This window comes from Cupressus sempervirens, chromosome 11 (assembly GCF_028749045.1).
Source record: "Cupressus sempervirens isolate cs-2001-9-10 chromosome 11, ASM2874904v1, whole genome shotgun sequence".
NCBI classification, from domain to species: domain Eukaryota; kingdom Viridiplantae; phylum Streptophyta; class Pinopsida; order Cupressales; family Cupressaceae; genus Cupressus; species Cupressus sempervirens.
In genome coordinates, this window is record NC_143128.1 from 632,391,862 (window position 1) to 632,405,867 (window position 14,006).

A 14,006-nucleotide genomic window follows, 5' to 3' on the forward strand; every position below is an offset into this window, starting at 1 on the left:
TTAATTCTTGAACATGCAGATTACAAGAATGCAATAAATAAAAACTGAATAAATCATACTTGACATGGTGATCTTGTATTTCCCCACCCCTTTTTTTTTGTGAATTTATAAATAGTATATTAATTTATTAATAGAAAGAGATTATTCACAAATAAAAATAAGTACAAATGAACAAATCAGATTATACTGATATACATACAGAAGACGATTACGAAGTACTGCTACACTGGTATAGGAAATTAGGTTCAATTATCCACAAATTTTCATAATTAATCTATCAACGATGTCTTGATCAGAGACCCATTATGAAACCACTCGCTCTGAGAACGAGATACCAAAACGAAACAGCAGCAACAATACCACTTATGATGAGAATGACATCTGGACTCTTCACAAGAGGCGGTTGTTGATCTCTCGTCATACAAGAGGCTGGCAAGTTGTGAATTCTATTTAAGATTAGGTTTACCAAGTTTCCAAAGACCAAACAAATGCTACGTCAGTCTCCTCCCTATCACACCAACGTTAAAGATTTGACAATTGATTTGTTTCCTTAGAGAGTGTCCCTTTCAATTCGCCTTCCACGGATCGTTCTTACCGAATACAATAAGAGCAGTTGTATGGAGGACGTGATTTAGTGTAAGCCATACCTACAGACCTAAGGTTACAGGTTCGAATCCGAAGCGTACGCGAAGCTCTTTGCTGAATGTAGTTTAATTTAATTGAAACACGCTTCCGGTTGCCTTGCCAAAGAGCATTGAAGCAATGATAATCAGATTGACCGAGCGATTAACAGAGTTCCCACATTGGCCATTTAGAGAGATTTTTGTTTGGAAGAGGAAATTTTACAATTTACTTTACAGGCAAGAAAACGCAACATTCGATCTGTAGAGAGCATGTCGGTACCAGAAGTAGAAATGGATTAGTGAATAAATACTAATTAATGTGTGAAGAACGAAACTGCGCTGCCTAATCTATAGATAAAATGTACGAGAGAGAGAAAAAAAAGTCAAACATGATTATTTTTCAGATTCACAAAGCACGGCAAAATAAATTTAGTTAATGGTGCAATTTGTAAGTTTGTAAGGAGGATAGCTGCATCCCAAAGAAACTAATTGTGACATTCGACCTGAAGCTTATTTAGTGATTTTTGAGATATCATTTAGGTATCTATCGAATTTTCATTTCTCTATAAAAATTTAGTTCTTTTAGAATTTAATATTTTTAAAAACTTTAGTATGTTGTTTTGAAATATTTATAGACATTATTTTGAGTAACACTTTTTTCTAGAAAGTATTCTATCAACAATTATTGTCAACGAAAAAGATATTCTATTAAACAATTATTTGTTTATGTTAAAAATAGATCAATTCTATGGTTTTTATTATAGAAAAAAGAGTTTATAGGGCTCTGAAATTATAGAATTACAAGATACATGAAAATGATGAAATACAATTCACTAGAAAGAAAAGTTGTATCATTGAATAAAACTCTAAAAATAATAGATATGACCAACAAAAAGCTACCAAAACATCTAAACAAGACATAGACAAAACTAACCTAAAGACTTTAAACTATTTGCACTGTCAACTTTGAGGTTGTACATCTTCTCGGCTACTTTAATTAGTGCTTGGATCTCCTGAGGAGAAGAATCTGGATTTCTTTTTATATTGGCTCTAGCCATCATCGAGAGGCCTAAATCTTCTTTCTTTCTCTTGTCCTTATCAACTTCCAAGTCCACGAATAATGTACTAATTTGGGTTCTTTTTCCAAATTCTTCACCATGATACCCATTGTAGTAGTAGTTTTCTTCATAACTTTGAAGCTTCTATCCATGAAAGTGTTCATTGTCTCAAATTTTAACAATCTCCCCTTCCAAACATTTGATCTTCTTCTCATTTGCATTCTCTAATTTGTCCATGCACTCATTTTTTTTTTTGAAGATTCTTCACCATAGACCTCTTATCTTCCCCAATCCATAAAACCCCAAATACATTATGAGAAGCCCTTTCGCTTCCAACTCCTTCAATTTACTACAACTTCCTCATTCTTTATGCTCAATTCCTTTATTTCATGGAATGCCTACTTTACGGTGTTGAAGTAGTCAACAAAACCATTTCTTGCACTTGCCAAAATATCATCACGAAATTCCCAATTGGGCTTGAAGTGATGATCTTCAAGCTTAAGATCATTATAGTTTCTGGTCTTATTATCCTTAGTCAAGAAAACTTAAGAGGTATACAAACCATCCATAGCCTCAAGGGTAATCGAGTTGTCCTCTAAAGGATATTTAGAATAAGATACTAGGTTTTTCTTAGGAGAGCCCTTTTTCTTTATCTTCGCTTTGTGAGAGCTGTGAACATGGCATTTCACATAGATGCCCTTTTTTCTCGAGGGCCTTCTCTATGGGGTTTTCTTAAAAATATTCCTAGGGGAGGAAAACTCTTCCTCTTCCCAATTACTGTCTCATTCCTTATTACCCTTAGAAAGAATACTATTATTTTTATATCCTTTTGAACTTAAGGTTGATTAAAGTTAGATAGAGATAACATATTTTCATAATGCTTGAATAAATTAAAAAATAAGGATGACATGTAGAACATGGTTCTTCCTAGGACTTTTTTTACATTCTCTAATGTTATGTTTAAGAAAGAAAAACAAGTAATAAGGAAGGGAAACCCTAATCTTGTGTTAGAATATTGAGTATGGCTAAATGGTAGATGTAGAGCCTAGTAAATCTCTCATACAACACAATGTACTCCATAATCACTCAAAGCACTTCTCTCCAAATCTTCTTAATCTTTTCTACCTCAAAACAACTACTATAAATTTTTACCAACACCTCTATTTCATCACTATTTTTTGGAAATTTAATGATATCTTCATCCAAAAACTTCCTATTGTGAACAAAAATACCCTTAGTGGAGAATTAGCTGACTTCCTCTATGAAATTCTTGTCAATTCTTACCTTCCACCTAGAGAGAAAAATTTCTCTATATTTCTAGTTCTTATCAAAGTATTGAATAACTTTAGGGTTAGTTCCATGTAGTTTGTTGAGGAACAAGTCTAGCCCACTTGGTAGATCTACTTCTAGACATTTAGATTCTTCTCGCATTTCTCATCATTAATCATTTCAACTCACTTTCAACTTCAACCCATATTAGCAATTTCCTTTGTCCTAGAGTGAGCACAAAGTAGCTAAAAAGAATAGAGAACCAACATCTAGTCTAAGGAACCCATGATACGTACCAATTCGTGTAGCCCATAGTAGAAATTAAGGTGCTTCCATTGTATTGAATGATAGAAATGTACCAAATATTGTTCATTTTCATCATTATTGAAAGCAACAACTTTCCCATGTGTGATATCATAATTGATCAAGGCCTTTATGCTAACATCTATCTCTTTCTCTATCTAACATGTCTATTACCCCTTTATCTTAACTTGTTCATTAACAAAGTAGTCAACCACCTAATTTGCTTCCAAAACATATAGAATTTTTTCCCCTTATCCAAGGTGGATAGAATAGTTTAATCTTCTTCTATCCAATTTTAACAATCCTTTGGGTGGGGCAGTACTGTTAAGATCAACCTTAGACAGAAATGTTCAATTGCATGCAAATATAAACAATACTAGAAAATAATAGATCACATTGAAGAGAACATAAGACACCAAGATTTAACGTGGTTCACCCAAACCTTGGGCTACATCCACCAAACAACAAGTCCAATATTATTACGATCTAGTGATTACAACTTGATTACAATCCATAATCCCTTACAGCTCAATACTACCACAAGAAGCAATTTTTGCATCACCCACTATATAAAACATTCCCTAACCTTAATCCCTTTTATACAAGTATTTTTGCCACTTTAGGGTTAAAAATTAGTTACAACATGTCGGCCATAAATTGGTGAATAACAACTATTATTGATTTAGTAACCTTGCCAAGGAATTATGGAGTATGTACAGTACTTCTTTGATCAGTCACTACAATCTAACAATCTCCCACTTGAGGAGTGATCAAGCTCCATACTAAACAACAATCTCCCACTTGGAGACTGATCCTGTAGCTATACCTCTACTCCATGAGGATCCCACTAGATCAAACCACTTTGGACTCTGTGTTCTTTTATTCTATGCAGTCTAGAAGACCAATTGAAGATGAAGAGGAATTCAACCTCTCCCTTGTCACTACCTTTGTAAATATATCTGCTAGATTGCCATTTGTATGTATCTTTTTCAACTTTAACTGTCCATCATCCAAAACTGACTGAATGAAATGGTACCACAACTGTATGTGTTTTGTCTTTAAATGGAAAGCTGAATTCTTCACAAGATGAATGACACTCTGACTATCTATAAACAAATAATTATCCTTCTGAGGGTGTCCCAATTCTTCTAGGAAGAATTGAAGCCACATCATCTCCTTGGTTTACTCTATAGCAACAACATACTAGTGATTACTTTAGCAATGAATCTTTTCCATTTGGTGATCCCATCTCATGGGTCAATCATCATTTGGTGAATAGCACATGTAGTGCATGTCAACTGCATCACTTGATATTTATTAGATTTGGGTCCAATGCCAATGGTAGTCGCCCATTAGTTATCACATGATTGTCAAAAATATCAGTCCAATCACCAATTGTAATATATGTTTTGGATACATTTATTTTAAACATTTCACCATCATTTGCATGTTATTTCTTATTGGCCAAAATTCTTTCACCATTACTGCAACCAAATAATTTTCCCTTGGGTTGGGCGTTGCCTACGATTTTCCTAATGTGTGTCAACCACCAGCCCTGTTTAGCCAACTATTTCCTATTGTGGCTTGCATAGGAAGGTGCATTTCTCCTACATTTGACATTCCATCTTGTTAATCCCATGTAATTTCCAACCTAAATTAGACTAAAAAATATTATTTTTCTACACAATTTGCTCTTTTTTGGTCTAGAGTCTAGCGTTTCTTATTGCTGCCAAAGTTTGAGAGTGTTGAGTGCATTGCCCATTGACTCATGGACCATGGTTTTTGTAAAAGGAAGTGATTTTTAATTTACTTTTTATGTTGACAGTGGTACTGGCATTGGTTATTTTTTTAATTTTACTGTCCAGTGTCCACTGCTGATTGGACATCTCACATGCTAAGATAGCCTATAGGTTTGCAAATTTTATTGGGTAGTACCATAGCAGTAGTACTTTTTTAATGAAAATGAATCATATTATTGTTATTATATCTAGTCTAAGTAGTCTACTATCACTATTCATAGTCTTTGACTCATCACTATTTGAGTCTTTTGTTCATCAACTAAGTTGATTTATTTTTTGCAACATTTATCAGTTTTCAATGTCAAACAAGAGGGGTAATAGGGGTTCTAGTAGAATCCTTGAAAGCCAAGAGAGGCCACCATTACCAAAATGTAGAACCATATTGGCATATTTTGGTGGTGGAAATGTTGGCAACCTAGAAGATTCACAAGTTAGATCTATAGTGCTTATTGAAAAAGGAGATTCATCACAAGGTGGAGATCATATTGAAGAAGTTTAAGTTGGTGAACCTGATATCTTAGCTAAGGACAAACTTGAACATGATTTGGAGGCACTTCCCCTCAGTAGGGAGTAACAAACTGATATTATAAAGTTGGACTCAATTAATGACTACTTGAGTGAGAAAACCAAAATTGATTCCTTAGATCATATTCATGCACAAAAGGGGAAAAAATTTGGAATTAAAACAAAGATCGATCTCACTGGGATCTGTCTAAAAGGAATTTTCAATTAGAATGAGTCAAAAAGTACTAGTTCATCTAACCAATGGCCAATCCAATTGATGGTGAGCCTCCAATAGAATGTAGATGTAAGATTTGCATAGAGATAACAAAAAAGGAGAAGAGGTTGTAGCTTAAACTTGATACCATAGAAAAGCATGTAGGTAAAATTTACAAAAATAAAACTATAGATGGAGTTGAAAAATCCATGCTAACTTGGAAAAAAAAGGACAATTGTCTACATATTAGGAATGCTGAAATATACGAGTTACACAAGCAATTACAGGAGAAGCATTCTGCAGTAAAAGGTTCCATTAGAGATTTCATTGGGAAAGTAATGGAAGTGAAAAATATGGGAAAAGTAGTTCAATTAAGTGTGGTATTTTATATTTTGAGTAGATGACGTCTCATGATGGACTACCCTTCAACTGCTACCTTATTGCACTTTTTTTAAGTTCAAAACTATCCAAACAGTCATTGGTCAGTAAACAACAGGTGGGAATGGGCTAGATGTCTTGCATAGGTTGAAAAAGAAGATATGAAGGAAAAAATAAAACACAAATTTCATTGCATTGTCTCTAGATGAAGTTATAGAAATTGATAATACTTCGTGGGTGTGCATGCATGTTTATACTGTAAATGATATTTGTTGTCAACCCTTTCTAATATCTGTTGCTAAATTGAATTGTAGTGCGATAGCTGAAAGTTTATATGATTTATTAAAGAGTAATCTAATTGAATGTGGAGATTTGGATAATATGGAGATTACCAAAAGGTCATAAAGGTGGTCTTTGCAAAAAGATCAAGAATTATTAAGCACTCTTCGCTATTCTCATTCATTGCATGGTCCATTGAATGAATCTAGCTTTTGGAATTGTCAACGATTTTGGTTGTGTAAGTATAGTGAAATCTCTAATCAAAGAGATTTACCAATACTTTTGTCAAAGTCAAAAACAAGCCCGAGAATTTCAACACTTTGCTTGAGGACTTACTAATGGGAGGAAGCTTCTTAAAGACAATGATACCAAATGGATCTCTTTAGATGGACTAGCAAATTGAGTATTCTTTGAATATCCATCATTGCTTGGACTATTCCACTCTATGTGAGACAAATTCCCTTGGCTATATTCAAGTCTAACTATGTTAAGATTCTCTTAACTTTATCAGTTATTCTCTCCAAGCTATAGGGCATGAGAAATATTATTAAAAAGGTTCAACAAAGAGCTATGTACATTGTAGAATATAACAAGTTGTGTAAAATGACATGTAATAGCCTGGATACTCTGTATTGATTACTACCATTAGATGAATCAAAGTTTACGAACTGGATAGAAATCAAAGATTTGAACAATCTTGGGAACTTTTTACATATTGGTGCAAACGATGAGGTATGTGCTAGGGTACATGGAGTTGACATACCAATGCAGTACTATGCCCATGTCAACCCTGACTCCAACCCCAATAAAGTAGGAAGCGAAGTAGAATCAGAACCAAAAAAGGTACTTTCACATGTTACAAGTGAAGACTTCAAGAAGATCAAAGACTCTATGCTTGACTTTGTCAAGCGAGTTTGCTACAATCTTTTGTCATAAATTAGATTCCCTCTAGAGGAACTGCTTGAAGCAATGTTAGTTTTTTTTACTTAATATTGGTCTCTAAACTATCTGATTGATTTTCAAAGAAGGATGATGACTTTGATTCAACATTTTTGCAAACCTAAAATAATCAATGAAGTAACTATAAATGGAATTTTAGATGAATCTCGACTGAGAGAACAATAATATTCTTTTGCAAACATAATGAGGAAACAATATGATCTTATGGAGAATCCTAATGAAGAGTGAGCAATAACAAAGCTTTGGAAAAACCTTAGTGAGAGGAATTAGCTAAGTCAATACCATAATATTTCAAACTTATCGATTTATTTTTGACAATGATATTGGGTTCAATGGAGGATCAAAGTGTTTTTAGTACTTTGGGCTTCTTGAAGTCGAAGGTTAGAAACAAATTGGACAAAAATTTGGATAATTGTTTGAGGCTCTATAATTCTACGTATAAGGTAGATAGTTTCCCTTATGACAGGACTCTCAACAATTTGGAGAAACAAATGTCAAAGAATAGGGATGCCCAACATTTCAAACCCAAGTGGCAGTGGCAGTGGTAGTGGTGGTGGCAATGGTAGTGGCAATGGAGATGGCAGTGGCAGTGGTTCATGTCCTAATATTGGAAGCAATGAAGATTATGTGAACTTTGGCATGCATATTGACATTGACAGTGAATCTAAAGAAAAAAAAATGAACAATGAAATGTTATATGCACTAAATGAGGAGGATTCTAATGATAGTGATATTGAGCCGGTCTAGGAGGAGTGGCAACTATAGCAACTTCTTAAATTTAAGTTCTAACTTTTGCATGAGTCAAGTAGTAGGCTAGTAGCTCTGATCTAAGACTCTATCTACTAATTAATTATGTTTGTAGAAGTTAATTTGTAGCCTTCATTCACTATCCTTTTATAGATGCTTAAATTTTTTTTAAACATGTTGATATTACAAACTTACATGTTGAGATTTTCATTGATTCTATTTTTTAAACATGTTGAAATTTTCATTAGTTCTAGTTTTAATACAATATTACATGTTGAACTTGAGATTTTCATTCATTCTAGTTTTTAGACATTTTTACATTTAGATTTTTATTGATTCTAGTTTCTTTAAGAAATTGTCGCATAATGCATTTAACAAAATACACTTTATTTGAAAAAAATTGTATTATAATTTATAATTATAAATCATCCTATAGCATAATACATTTAACAATTACAACCCTTTACAAATGACTCAATGTCAAATGACCCTAAATTCCCTTTTACAGATATAAAGGAGCAACAATAGTTGTAGGTTAGTTTGTAATTGTATATATAATCAAATTATTACTGCATAATACATTATGTTTGTACAATCACATTGCCAATTTTTCACATTGCCAATTGTACAATTTTTTCAAGTAGGAGTAGGGAAATTTTTTTCATCTGCTTTGTATAGTAATAGTATGCCAGTGCCTGGCTATCCAACTATATCAATATGCTAGCTCTTGATTCCTATAATAGTTAACATTAAACAAAGTTGAAATTAAATCCAAAATTTGAAATTAAAGAGCAACAAGTAACAAAAAAATTATAGTACTATCACTTACTAAGTTATTACTTCTTAGTGCTATCAACTATAACTACCACTAACAACAATAGTAATAGTTTGAGAAGATGACCAAGCTCCAATGATGTTCTTTAGGGTGCTTTATTCTGCACCATTTGGAAGCTCTATTTGTTTGAGGTGGTAGCTAAATAGTTGTAACCTCATCAACAACAAATACTTCAAAGAGATAGTTTTACATGAATCAAGAAATTTATCTATAACTGCATTCATTGTTGATAATTGTTTCATGCAACTTGCAATTCTTTCTAGAGTGGTTTACTCAAGGAAGTTGTCTAAATCAAAATTCATGGTACTCTGCAACTTTTTCATGTAATATTCTTTTCCAATGAATTTGTCGTCTAAGTAAGTTGGATTTGGTAATCCAACATTTAGCAAGTTCAACATGCTATGATTCATCTTCATCAAGTCTCTAGAAGTAGATTTGAGAGCTTCATCTATTTCCATTACTTGTTCACAATTGTGATAGACAGAAAAGGTCATTACAGACAGTTGTTTATTCCTTGGTTTGCCAAATCCCTATCATTAGATCTTTGAACTTTATTCAAAATTTGTTTAACAAGATTTTTAAGGAATTGGTGAAGATAATTCTTTTACCCTTGACATCTTTTTTTATATTTTCAAAGACAAGTCTAAGATTGCTATTTAAATCAAGCCATTCAAACAAACTATCACTATTCTTCATTATTTTATCCTAATTTTCTTGTTTGATAAGCTTAAGCATATTTTTTATAGTATCCTTGACATGATGGTCTTTGGTATATGTCATTATTTTTTTTGCAATTATATTCTCCATCTTTTTCTTCATTTCAGACGTCTCTACTTCACTCTTTTTCTATATTTTCTCTAGTTGCCCTTGCCAATTACTTGCTTTCTTCCTTTCATCCTCCAATTTCTTCTTCAAATCTTGGATTGTCTTTGCAGAAATTACTTCATTTTTCTTCTCACCCTCAAGTTCCCTTTTCAAATCATGGATTGTCTTCATAGTGGACTCCTCCTTTTTCTTTGCATTGTCCAATTCCTTCTTCAAATCATGGAGTGTTTGAGTAGACTCCTCTTTCTTCACATTCTCTAATTCCTTCTTCAAATCTAGGATTTTCTTTGCAGTTGACTCCTCTTTTTTCTTTGCATTCTCCGATTCCTTCTTCATATGGTGGATTGTGTTACTATTTACAGTAGCACTAGAGTCTATTTTCTTTGCATTCTCCAATTCCTTCTTTAAATAAAGGATTTTTTTTGCAATTGACTCCTCTTTCTTCTTCATATTCTCTAATTTCTTCTTCAAATTGTGGATTGTGTTTGCACTAGACTCCTCTTTTTTCTTCTCATTCCCCAATTCCTTCTACAAATTATCAATTATCTTTACCTTAGACTCCTCTTTTTTCTTATCATTCTCCAATTCAATCTTCAAATTATTATTTTCCTTGACAATAGAGTCTAAGTCAGTTTTCAATTTATTGTTGACCTGTACACTACTCTCTACAGACTTGAACAATTGTGTAGTAGAGGCTTTTTCATGCTGAACTCTTTTTTTTCTCTCATCCAATTCTTTATTCAATTTTTGTAGTTGTTCATTCATCTTTTCCTTCCGGACAATTGCCTCTATAGGAGAAGAATTCTTTATCCTGTTTTACAATTCTTTGAACTAATTGTCTGTTGCTTTCTCTTTGGCCTTCACATTACCAAGGTTTGACTATAACTTTTATATTTTCTTTGTAAGCCTTTTGTTTTCCCTCTCTGCTTTCAGAAGTGTAAAGTAGACCACGTTTTTGCTCTCTTTTGATATATTGATTTTGTTAATTGATATTTTTCACTTTTGACAAATCCATTTGAAGACTAGTAACTTGTACATCATTATGATTTATTATATTTTCTAGTGGATTATCATCTTTAGCCAGGGGCATAACAGCCATGAAGATCATCATTTCAGTGTTTGGATCATATCTTGGAAATATACTGTTAGTAGATCCCTGACATTTAGTAACTGCATCACTTTTCAAAGTCTCTATAATTTGCCTATTTCTTTTGTCTAATCAAATTTTGATGCAAACTCCTTCAAACTAAAATCTAGGTTTGTTGACACAATTGACTGTTTGAAAGGTGAATCATCAGTTGTATTATTGTATGCTCCTCCAACTCCAGTTAAACTTACTCCACCTATAATTGTATTTTGAGGATTGCCAACATACTAAAGATGGCTCATTCCAAATCCTAGCATTTTAGGGTTTTATACAAAAGCTACTAGTGCATACATTGGTGAAGTAACTGATGACATTGTTTGTGTTGTAATTGTCATAAATTTTTTTTTTTTGCACAAGGCTCACCCATGCTAGTGCTAGTGCTAGTGGGATCAACTGCAATTGGATTTGATGATTTAACCAATAGTGTGTTGGGATGACCTTGAGAAGAAGTATAATGTTTTTTTCCCTTTCTAGATGAATCATCTTCAATCTCATCGGAGAGTCCAATGATTGGTTTACTTTCTCTTTTGGGTGGGTTTGGTAGTGGAACTGAATTCCAAATCCCTTCACCATTTGCACTAATGGGCCCTATATCTGCATAACCCATTTTTTGTATCATAATTGTCCCTTTACTATACATTTGTTTAATAGAATCACTCATTTGAAGATTAACAATATGTTTGACCCTGGTTGACCTAGAATCTTGAATACCCTAAATGTCTCCATCAAACTCGAGGTCCTTTTGTCTTTGAATATCACTGTCACTACAACTACCAAAATCATATAGTATAGTTGGATGCTCTTTATTCCAATAATTGCTAAAAATTTCATCCTCAATTTCCTCAAAACTTGCTGATGTCTTTGGTTCACCCAAATTTTTTCTCATTTTTTAAAATTCAATCATCTTGGTTTGACACCACAATTTAGATGTGCATGCCTCTTTAATTGCTTTCAATATAGACCTCTTAGAAGATTGAGATGCTTTCTTGTAAAAATTAAAGTATGTCAGAGGCTTTGATTTTTGTGACTCTGATATGTGCAATGTCATAATTTGGGATGAAAATTCTTGCATTGAAATAGTATTCTCTATTAAATGTTTCTCCATCTCTTTCTTAACCTCATCCCACGAATCCTTATTTTTTAACTTTTCTATCAATGACATCCCCTGATGTTGATATTTTCTCATAGAGTTCAAATTGGCAATTAGTCTTGTTTTTATTATGTTTAGTGGATCATAATTCTAGTGACTGACAAAATCAAATCCCAAAAAAGTTACCAATTCATTTGCCACTTTGAAAGTCTTTCTCTCAAATGTGAGGCCTCCAATTGCAAAAGGTAAGGAAGGAAATATAAATTTCTTTTGTTGTCTAGTGAAAAGTTCATCTGCACTCTCCATCTGTCATACATATTTCAATGCAAAAGCTCTTTCTATAACATGCATTGGAAGTTTTCACAGTTCAACCATTGAACCGTAAAACCTTAAGACAATGTACTCTTCCATGAAGAACCAGTCAGCCAATTGAATTTGACTTCCTAGTTGAATACAATCTTTACAAGACATAGGCATTCTAGGCATCGAAGTGCCTATGATATTTTGGTAAATAGGTGCCAAAAATAAGTCTAAAAAATGGTTGTAGTTATTATTGTTAGCAGTCATGCTCATCTTATGTGTCCATTCATATACTAGACTTGGAGTCTTTGATTTCTTCTGAGTTTTCTCATCAAACTTATAGACCTCAATATCAAGCTCGTTATTCTCTATCTCAAATATTGGGTGATTCTTTGCTAAAAGAAGGTAGCATAAGTAACTTGTGAACCTAAATGTTTGTCTTGCCTATAGTTGTACTTTGTTTAATCATTAGTAATTGTTGTTGCATAGATTCAACAATATGTTGAACAAAATTATATCTTACATCTACCTTCTCAACTGACTGACCTCGAGAATGGATATTATAAATCATTTTAAGAACACTGGCCCCCACTTCCTTGTTACTGTCCAATCCCAGAAAAAATGATAACAAAGAAATAGTATTCTGAACGAGCATGACACAAAAATAAATTACTAATAAGGAGGCTTATGGTCTATGTCCAATGCAACGCTAGTAGAGGACTCTGAGTTTATTAAGCCCTTAATATATGAATCTTCAAAATCTCTTTCCAATTTGTCATAAGCCTGTGCTAGTTTATTCAAGTCAATGCGCTCATTAAAGCTTTCTGGTTTAAACACTAGCCTTAGGTCTAATAGAGTGAAAAAATCACTCTCAATTATGGATAAAATTTCCTCTTGAGTGTTTTGGTTTACAATTACCTTTCTATTTTCATCATAATTCTGAATGCATAGCATTACAAGTTTAGGGCAAAGGAATACTTTAGGTATAATGAGGTTTGCTAATCCAGTAACTAAAGTAGCTAGTTTATTTGTATGTGCAGAAATACTATTGTTATAGTTTTAATGATGTCTCCCCTTTTGTGGATCTTTCCACTTGTTAAACAATAAATATATAATTCCCATGATTCCAAAATCTCCATGGATACCAGGATCAAAAATATCATGACATTCATCAGTCAAAACTTGGGGTTTGTAGCACTTGCCTAAGTTCTATAATGTCTTTCTTTTCTTTTATACGTGCACTTGTACTGGAGGTTTTTGACTTTGTTTTGCCCATGCCTGCTACTAGTTATTACATAAAATTCTTCTTCAAGCCCTATTTAAAAAAATTGTAAAGTGTAAACCTAAGACAATAAAAATCAAGACTTCTATTGCTACAAATTGCAATGAAATTTTAAAAAAAAAAAAAAAAATTACACAGAATCGAGATTCAAGATTCGACAATACTAGTGCTAGCAGATATTCGGATAATTGGCGTTGTTCTATAATACTCAAGTTTCACACTTTCAATCTTTAGAACACAAAATGGAATTCAGTCAGTCTTTGAAAAGTTAAAATTTGAAAACCCTATCGTATCAGACTCTCGACTTGGAGAACTTTCAACTTCATACTCTAAAAATATAAAAGGTAAATAGTTAAAAGTTAAAATGTAAGTATTAAATAATTAATAGTTTTA